Source organism: Phaenicophaeus curvirostris, chromosome 5 (genome assembly GCF_032191515.1).
Source record: "Phaenicophaeus curvirostris isolate KB17595 chromosome 5, BPBGC_Pcur_1.0, whole genome shotgun sequence".
In the NCBI taxonomy this organism is placed as follows: domain Eukaryota; kingdom Metazoa; phylum Chordata; class Aves; order Cuculiformes; family Cuculidae; genus Phaenicophaeus; species Phaenicophaeus curvirostris.
In genome coordinates this window covers 13222887-13231486 of record NC_091396.1, presented here as the reverse complement: position 1 = coordinate 13231486, position 8600 = coordinate 13222887, and positions in this window count along the sequence as shown.

Sequence of the window (8600 nt, the reverse complement as noted above, 5' to 3'; positions counted from 1 at the left end):
TGTCCAGTCAGCCAACCTCATTGGTCTGTGCAGTGAGAAAAGCCTTTTTAAAAGTGGTTAATGTCAAATATCCTAACCTTGATGTCCTTAAAATTGTCACCAATAAGTGGTAAAAATACCACAAGCAGACAAGTTCCCCTAATTCTTATTTTTTATTCTCTCATCCCCTACTCTGAGCCCCCTCCGTTCATGTCTCGCAGCAGTTCCTTTTTTGGCAACACAAACATAGCAGTTTCAGAGTCAGTGCATCAGTATTGCCACAGTGGAAAATGGCTTATCAAAGCCCTTCATTGAAACATTCACTGAGTTACTCACGTGAGAAACTAGTCAAATAATCACATAACAGCCAGGTCATAATTTATTTGCTCATCTTCTTAATGAGATCCAGTTTACCGCTATTAACAAACTTTTTATATCCAAGAGCTTTGATTCGACTTTGTATTTTTAGGAAATAGTATGCTTGTGTCTTGTTAATATCTATTTATGTGGCCACAGCTTTATTAGAAAAGTGGTTGTTCTGTCTTTTTCATAATTGGTGCACAAGGGTTAGACAGACTTTTGGAAAACTCTGCTGTTTTGACACTATCCATATTCAAATAAAGCTCCTTTGACAAACACTTTCAGCTTGGTTTTCTCATATATTTGAATTTAAGCATTAACTTTTTCTAGAAAGAAAGTAAAGGGTAAAATTAATATCGCTCTTTGCTCATAACACCAGATTGAGAGAGACCTGTCAAGAGACATATAAGCACTAACTGTTTTCTACTCGATAGTTAAAAGAAATGGATGGGTGTAATTATAGTTTTTACAGAGGTCTTACCTATACTGCTTATACTGAGCTGCCACATTACAGTTTGAGTCTTGGTTATAAATACGTTTATTAATCTTTGTAAAGGCCTGTACGGATTCTAAGCTGAGGGAACATATAGCTTCATAGCTGCTGCACAGAGAAGTAAATCACATTAAAACCAGAAAGCACAGTGATACTGGAACTCCCAAGATCTAAAGCAGAAGAATGCACATTCTTAAAAAAAAACTAAAATCATGCTGCAAATCAGCAGAGGGAGCCGGCTGCCTTGTTTAAAAGTACCAGCTTTGCTCACTACCCTACAGTCAACCCAGCAGACTGCATCCCACTACTAGAAAGGAGTAGGTTGCCTCACTGTGTCATTTGCTCTAAAGGGAATATTGGGAAAACCTAAGATTTGTTGCATCATTAAACTTTACTGAATGATTCAGGCTGTGCCATCACATCTGGAAGTGAGCGGTACCTAAATGCTTTTGAGGAACCTGAGAAAATACCCATTTGGTTGCAAAAGCTAACTGAGGGAGGATTAAAAAAAAGTTATGTTCATCTGTTCCTGTTCCTTTACTACTGTGTAAATATCTTTTCATACAAGACGTGGAAGCGATTTTGCTCAAATCGGTGGGGACATTTTTGTAGAATCATAGAAAGGTTTGAGTTGGAAGCGGTCTTAAAGATCATCCAGTTCCAACCCCCTGCCACTAGACTAGGCTGCTCAAGGCCGCATCTACTCTGGCCTTGAACACTTCCAGGGAGGAAGCATCCACAACTTCCCTGGGCAACCTGTGCCGGTGCCTCACCAACTTCATCGTGAAGAATTTCTTCCTAATGTTTAATCTAAATCTTTCCCCTTCCAATTTAAAGCCATTCACCTTCATCCAATCATATGGACATCAAGCCGTTAACCACTACTGTCTGAATGCAACCATCCAAACAATTCCTTACCCATCAAACAGTCTATCCATCAAATCCATCTCTCTCCAATTCAGACAGAAGGATGTTATGGGGGACCATGTTAAAGGCTTTACAGAAGTCCAGATAAATTACATTCATTGCTTTTCTAGTGTCTCCTGATGTGGCCACCCCATCATAGAAAGCCACTAAGTTGGTCAGGAAGGAGTTGCCCTTGGTGAAGCCATTCTAGGTGCCTCAAATCACCTTCCTGTCTTCCATAGCTCCTAGGAGGATCTGTTCCATGATCTTCCCAGGCACAAAGGTAAGGCTGACAGGTCGGTAGTTCCCAGGGTCATCCTTTCTGCCCTTTTTAGAAAATGGGCACAATATTGCCCTTCTTCCAGTCACCAGGGACTTTTCCTGACTGCTATGACTTTTCAAATATTGGGGAGAGAGGCTTGTCAACCACATCAGCCAGTTCCCTCGGGACTCAGGGAACTCGTCTGTGGGACTCATCTGGTCCCACAGACTTACCTGTGTTCATGTTCCTCAGGTGGTAGCAAACCTGATCTTCCCCTACAGTGCAAAGGGTTATACGCCCTGGTCCCCATCTCGTCCACTGACACAGGAGGCATGAGGAGAATGGTTCTCAGTGAAGACTGAGGCAAGAAAGTTGTTTGATTACCTCAGCCTTCTCAAGGTCACCATTTTCATATGTATATGTATACGTAGCATTTAAGTTCACTAACAATAGCAGTAACAACATTGCAATGCCACCCCAAAGTATTGACCTGCTGTTCTTACTCACCTTTCATTCCTTTAAAGGAATTCTTCTTTTGTTCCATATAGTTAGACAGTGTAAAACAAAAGAGAAAGCAGCTAGTTGTCATGACACGTTTCAAAACCTAGGCAGCAGCTTTGACTGGCAAAGTAATGTGAACACAGAAGTCTGTGTGATTTTGGGTCTCTAGTTCCAGAACTACTTTTTTTACCCCCACAGGAATTACAAGAAAACATGTAGAAGGTTAAAAGGCATGGTCTTTCTGCCCCCAGCTCAGAGAACTTTTTCCTCCTGACATGTGTTCCTTTTTGTTTCTCATCCTTCATAATGATGAGGTTGAAGGCTAAACTGAGTGACCTCAGCTAAATCAATCAGTCTTCAATGCATTTACACAGGTACTCTTGAGGGAAAAATTTGATTAGCCAGTCATTTAATTACAAACTGATGAATTAATAATGCAGAATGAGAAAGGCATGATAGGGCTGTCATCAGGGACGAGGTGAGGCAATGAGTGTAAATATATTTGTAAAGGGAATATACATTATTTGGAAGCAGTAAAACCCAGTAAATGCAGAATCAGACTAATTCTACAGGTCTCTTCCCTTCACTAGCCAGAGGAGTTGAAAGCCAAGTTCCATGGCTATGAATATATTCAGCTATTTACCGTATTTCCTAATTAGGAACCCTGAAAGGAAGGAAAAATCCTATATGCTCCTTCCATGTAACAGCCTTCTGCTATGACTCATCTACCCAGCAGATGACGTGTGTGCTGGAGCAATGCTTTTCCCAGCTCAGGGGCTGAATGTCTCCAGGGTGCTCCCAGCTCTCCAGCATGTGTCCACAGCAAGCTGGCTCTCCCCTGCCTCCATGGAATACAGGCTCCATGGCACACAGCTCAGGCTGGCATGATGCAACCCAACACAGCACCAGCAGTCTGAGAAGAGTTTTGAGCATGATGCAAGAGCTATGACCAAGCAGTAAGACTATCACCTTGTCCAGCAAACTCATGCCAATCAATGCTCATGCTGGCACTGCAGAGATTTTTGCAGTATTTAAAAGATAAAAAAAAGAAAGATGAAAATTTCATTTTTCTCTAATGGTATGGAAAATTCTGAGAAGCCTTCATGAGGTTCATTCTTTGGTGAAAATCTATTCTGTTTGTACTATCCCTGATATATCCTCACTCAGCCAGAGATTATCATTACAATGTCTACATTGCCCAGGCTACTGCAACTGCTCCCATGATTTGCAGCAGTGGATTGAGTATTGCCCCATTCCCCTTTACTGGATAAAAATTCCTTGAAAGGTAAGAAACAGTATGAAGGTAAGAAAAGTTATGAAGGTAAGAAAAGTTATGAAGGTAAGAAAAGCTACATGTGATTCTCAGCACTGCTCTAGGACAGGAGATGCTAACCTCAAGCAGTATTTGCAGAATACTGCTACAGCCAAATCCCTTTCTCTGTAATTAAAGGTTTTACCTGTGCATCCCAAACCTGAAATTTGTCACAATATTTTCATTTAACACTCCTAGATGATAATCCTGCAACAGGCTCAAGGGCTACATTCAATTTCCACCTCTGCTGCTCACTTGTTCCATTAGCTTATCATGCTGGTTTTCACCGTTATAAATAAGAAATATTTATAAGTACGTAACAAACAGAACAAAGCCAGTTTACCCATTTTTCTTAAGCCCTCAGAGACCATGGAGAAAAAAGAAATATCCAGTGTTTGCTTAAATCACTGACCTTTTTAATGTTGTTTCTCATAAACTGAAGTCCACCTGTATGTGTTAATATACTGCACTGCAGATGCCTGAGGTATATGCAATTATGTGTAAAATGTAGCACAGAGTTTAGATAGGATGTATGGATTCATTTTGGAATGATTTTCACTTTATCTAAGCTCTATATTGTTTCTTTATTTATGCCATAGAACAAAATAATCTATAAGGTTTTTGTTTAATTTCGGTCTTTTACAGAACACTTCTGCACAGTCTGCTAGCTGTTGTACCATCCTATTAATATTTTCATTATTAGAGATTAGAGGTATTTTCCGTCTGATGTTTGGCTGCTGGAGAGAACTGCTTAGCTTGGCGCAGCGATCTGTAAATTCAGAAGTGTTGTACTATGCACCACAGACTATGCAGTATAGTAGACATATATGCATAAACTTTTTCCTTGACTTACATTCAAGTCTGTTTTAATGCTGTTGCAAGAAACATTAAACCTGTAATAAATAGCAAAATCTCAGTTGTTTATGGGATGAACACAATGACTACAATTTACCTTATAATCCAGAAATGACCACATAAAATATCACACCACTACAATATCCTAACTTTCCTAATACAACAAAGTTTATGTTTTACTTTCAGCATCTAAAGATAGTACCGTTCCACTGTTTTTTCATGATCACTCTACACTGAAGTTTGCTGGGCCAAATATAAAACCAGATTAACTTCTCCGAGTTCCTACAAGCATAATTCAACACTGGAAACACTACTAGGGCATTTCTTTGTTCATTTAACCAGCACAAGACCTGGCAGCCAGCTAAGTTTGTAATAATCCATAGGAGAAAATGTCACCCTGTTTCAGAGGTACTATCCAAACATTAGCTCTGATTTGCATATTTTACAATGTTTTCACTGTATATTTCCCACAAGGCATCTCATGACTTCCCTATCTGTCCCATACCTGCGCTACATCAAGAAACTCTAGGAAGTCTACAGTATAAAATGAAATAGCACCAACACGTTTTCCTCGAGCACTAGATCATGGAATAACGAGCAAGTACTGAATTTAAGAGTTGTTAGAACTATTCCTGCTCTCACCAGAAAAAGCAGGCTAATAAGCAAACAAAGAATTATGTTCAAGTATGTTTCATTTCCTGCCCAAAATGTCAGTGGATAAAAATAGACAATTTTTTTTTCCATCTAAAGTAAACTCACAGCTGGTAATGAGAAACATTGTCAAAAATTCATTCTAGTGCGGCAATCAATGCTCACCTCAGAACATCAGGTAAGGAAGGAATGTTGGAATAAGGGAGAGGTATCTCAGCACAGGCCATCCAGGAACATCTATGTTATGCCTAAAATAACTGAGTGACATCGCTATCATTTGTACCAGAAAACTGGAATCCCCTACTGAATTTCACAACAAATTTAATAAGCATCACCTCCGTATCAGATTGCCTCTGGAACACTTCCGTACCAACATAATTGTCCTAGGCACTACAATCAAGACCAAGAATAGTAACTTTCAAATTAACTTCCATGGCACAACCATAAATCAGTACCTCCATAAAACCATACCTCCATAAAACTGGTAACTATCTCAAACACTTTCCAAAAGCAGTTAAATACTCCTTGACCTTCAGACACTACCCTGTTTGCTCTGAGAAAACTTGCATATCTTATCTTCTTACCTTAAAAAGGACTACTCTAAAGCAAAAATGTACTGTGAGATAGAATTTACAGGGAAATCATTACAAATTACGTCCTATGCAGGAAGAAGTTATCTGAAAAGTATCTGATCTCCCGTATTAATGTAGCTGCCTTTGTAACCATTCTGCTTTGCAGTAACTAGTTATCAACATAATTATATATTATATAATTCATATAACAATTGAAAGCAGATGTACTCAGAGCAAAAATTTCAGATTGATGTGCAAAAATACATTTCACATATTCACATATTTTATTGTTCAGTAAAGCACAATATACATATAAACATGCAGTCAGTCGATAATCTGAAGTGTTAAACATCTGTTTGTATTAACTCCAATGCCATTGTGCTGTGATGATACTGGAAGACGTATGTCTTAGAAATTGTCTGCAGGGGAATGAAAGTAAAATTTATAGCTGTCATTTCTTCTTCAACAGACTTATCACTGAAGTGCAATTAATCTCTCTTCCAACTTCCTAAGCACAAACTAAAATTTCCCATTCTACACATGAGCCATTAATGAAGATGAAATGAAAAATTGTGCCCTTGGTTGCATTTGAAGGAACTTAGTGCATTCACAGGTGTTTCCACAGAGTTCCTGGTTTCTGCTACATTTACTTCCAGTGGAAAACTTCAGGGGTTCCTTCCTGCTTCCTTTCCTACACATTCTGGATTGTGAAAAAGGCTGTGAGATAGAAGAAAATAAGTGCATAAACTACTACTTCTCTTTTCAGCTATTTGGGCTGTTAGACTTTAAAAGAGAAACCCTTCCTTTCATACCTGTCAGTCCCGTTACCAGTGCGTAATTGGAATTCAACAGAGTAAATGTTCCTGCCATTTACAAGTCAGGTATGGTGTGGTATGGTGTCCAGCAGCAGCAACATGACAAGCCAGCAATTTTAAAGCAAAGTCTGAGAGGGATAATGTTGTTCTTACAACATGCAATGAATTGTGAAGTTGCTAACCCATAGTTCTGGGTTTGAAAGTATGTGAAGTCACACAGATGAGTTCAGATTTTGCCCTGCTTACCAGTATGACACAAAGTTTATGAGCATATATTTTTTTTTGTATGTTTCTACATTTACTAAAGGTAGAATAAACTCTGGATAAATCTTATTAAAACAGGTGTTCTCCAAAACTAATGGCACTAAAATCTTACAGCCTTTAAGAAACAGAAGCAGGCTCTTTTTTACTCTGTTTTTTCAGGAAAAGAGGAAGTCAACAATAACCTCTCACATTTCTACCTTTGCCCCTCAATGAAGGCTCTACAGCACAACATTTTTGCACTGTTAATGGTAATAGATTAACCTCCATCTTTGGTGGAGGAAGTAATTATCAACTGAGAAAAGTTGATACCTGTAGCACAGATAGGGGTGATTAATTCAGTTGCAAACCTGGACTCATTTCCCTGTACCAAGACATTTACTGTTTCAAGAAAAAGAGGTAGAAAGCAAACGCATAGGAATTCACATACAGAAAAGGTAAAGGCTGTCCCTTCATCTCAGTTTTCCAGTCAGCTTATAATATCCAGGTTTTCATTTCTTCAAAGGAAAGAAAACATTAGTTCTCCATGAAGTTAGTGGCAAACAGTAAGTCATATAGATATTGGATTATAACATTCATGTCTTATTATTTTGTACACTCGTATAAACCTTTCCTTTAAAGCGTTATCTAAAATAACATACATAGTTACCAGACCAAATAGGCTATATAAACTATGCTAAAAATATCATCATTATTTACAGGGAACTAATTAAAATTAACTCCGTTTGAGATCTGCAACAACCCTTCTCTGCCAGAGTCAGACCACAGCCCAGCTTTACGCTACTGGGCAGAACTCTAAGAAGAAAGATGTCCCTCACACACACATGAAGAAGGGATTGGCCATGCAAAGATCTGGCCCACCTGCCAGAAGAGATGATATGTAGCTTGCAAAGCATCACTCTCTGATTAGGTGTCATGTTTTGTTACCTATCCCACCCTTCAGGCTTCACAATTACATGCTAGACTTTGCTCAAGTGAACTTTAAATCTGCTCTTCTGGCACTTAGCAATGTTCTGCCACAGTATTGTGGAATTTAGGAAAAAAAAATCATTCTTTCATTCTGCTTGAGCTTCTACACAAACACATTATCATCATCTTCTAGCACTGCTAGTAATCACAAGAAACAAGCAAAGAGAAAATCAAGAATATGACATTATTCTTATAGCCATGTGATTAGCTTCATAGTTAATTTACTGAACTTCATTATCTAATTTAAAGAAAAAACTGGCTTGGGTTGTATAAAAATGCTACTTTTGAGACCAAGGAAATCCCACCTTGTTTTACAGAGCATGAATTAGAAACTGGAAGAGTAATTTTTTGCAACTAGAACATCCAGTGTGCACTCAGAAACAGCTCACATGGGGCCCTAACATTAGCACTATTAACCCTTATTCTTAATGAATGAATTAATTAATTAAAATGCTCTGCTTTGAAGGAAACAGCTAACCAGATAATCCCATTAGACTCTTTCTCATAGGCCTTGAGTAGTCAAGCTCCTAGAAAACATCATTGACCAAGACAACAGGATTACTTCTTTTACGACCCCACATTATATTTATCACAAAGCATGGCCAACATTCACACTGAGGTTGCAAGATTTTTACATGGTTACCTGTGCTCTTTAAACAGAGGA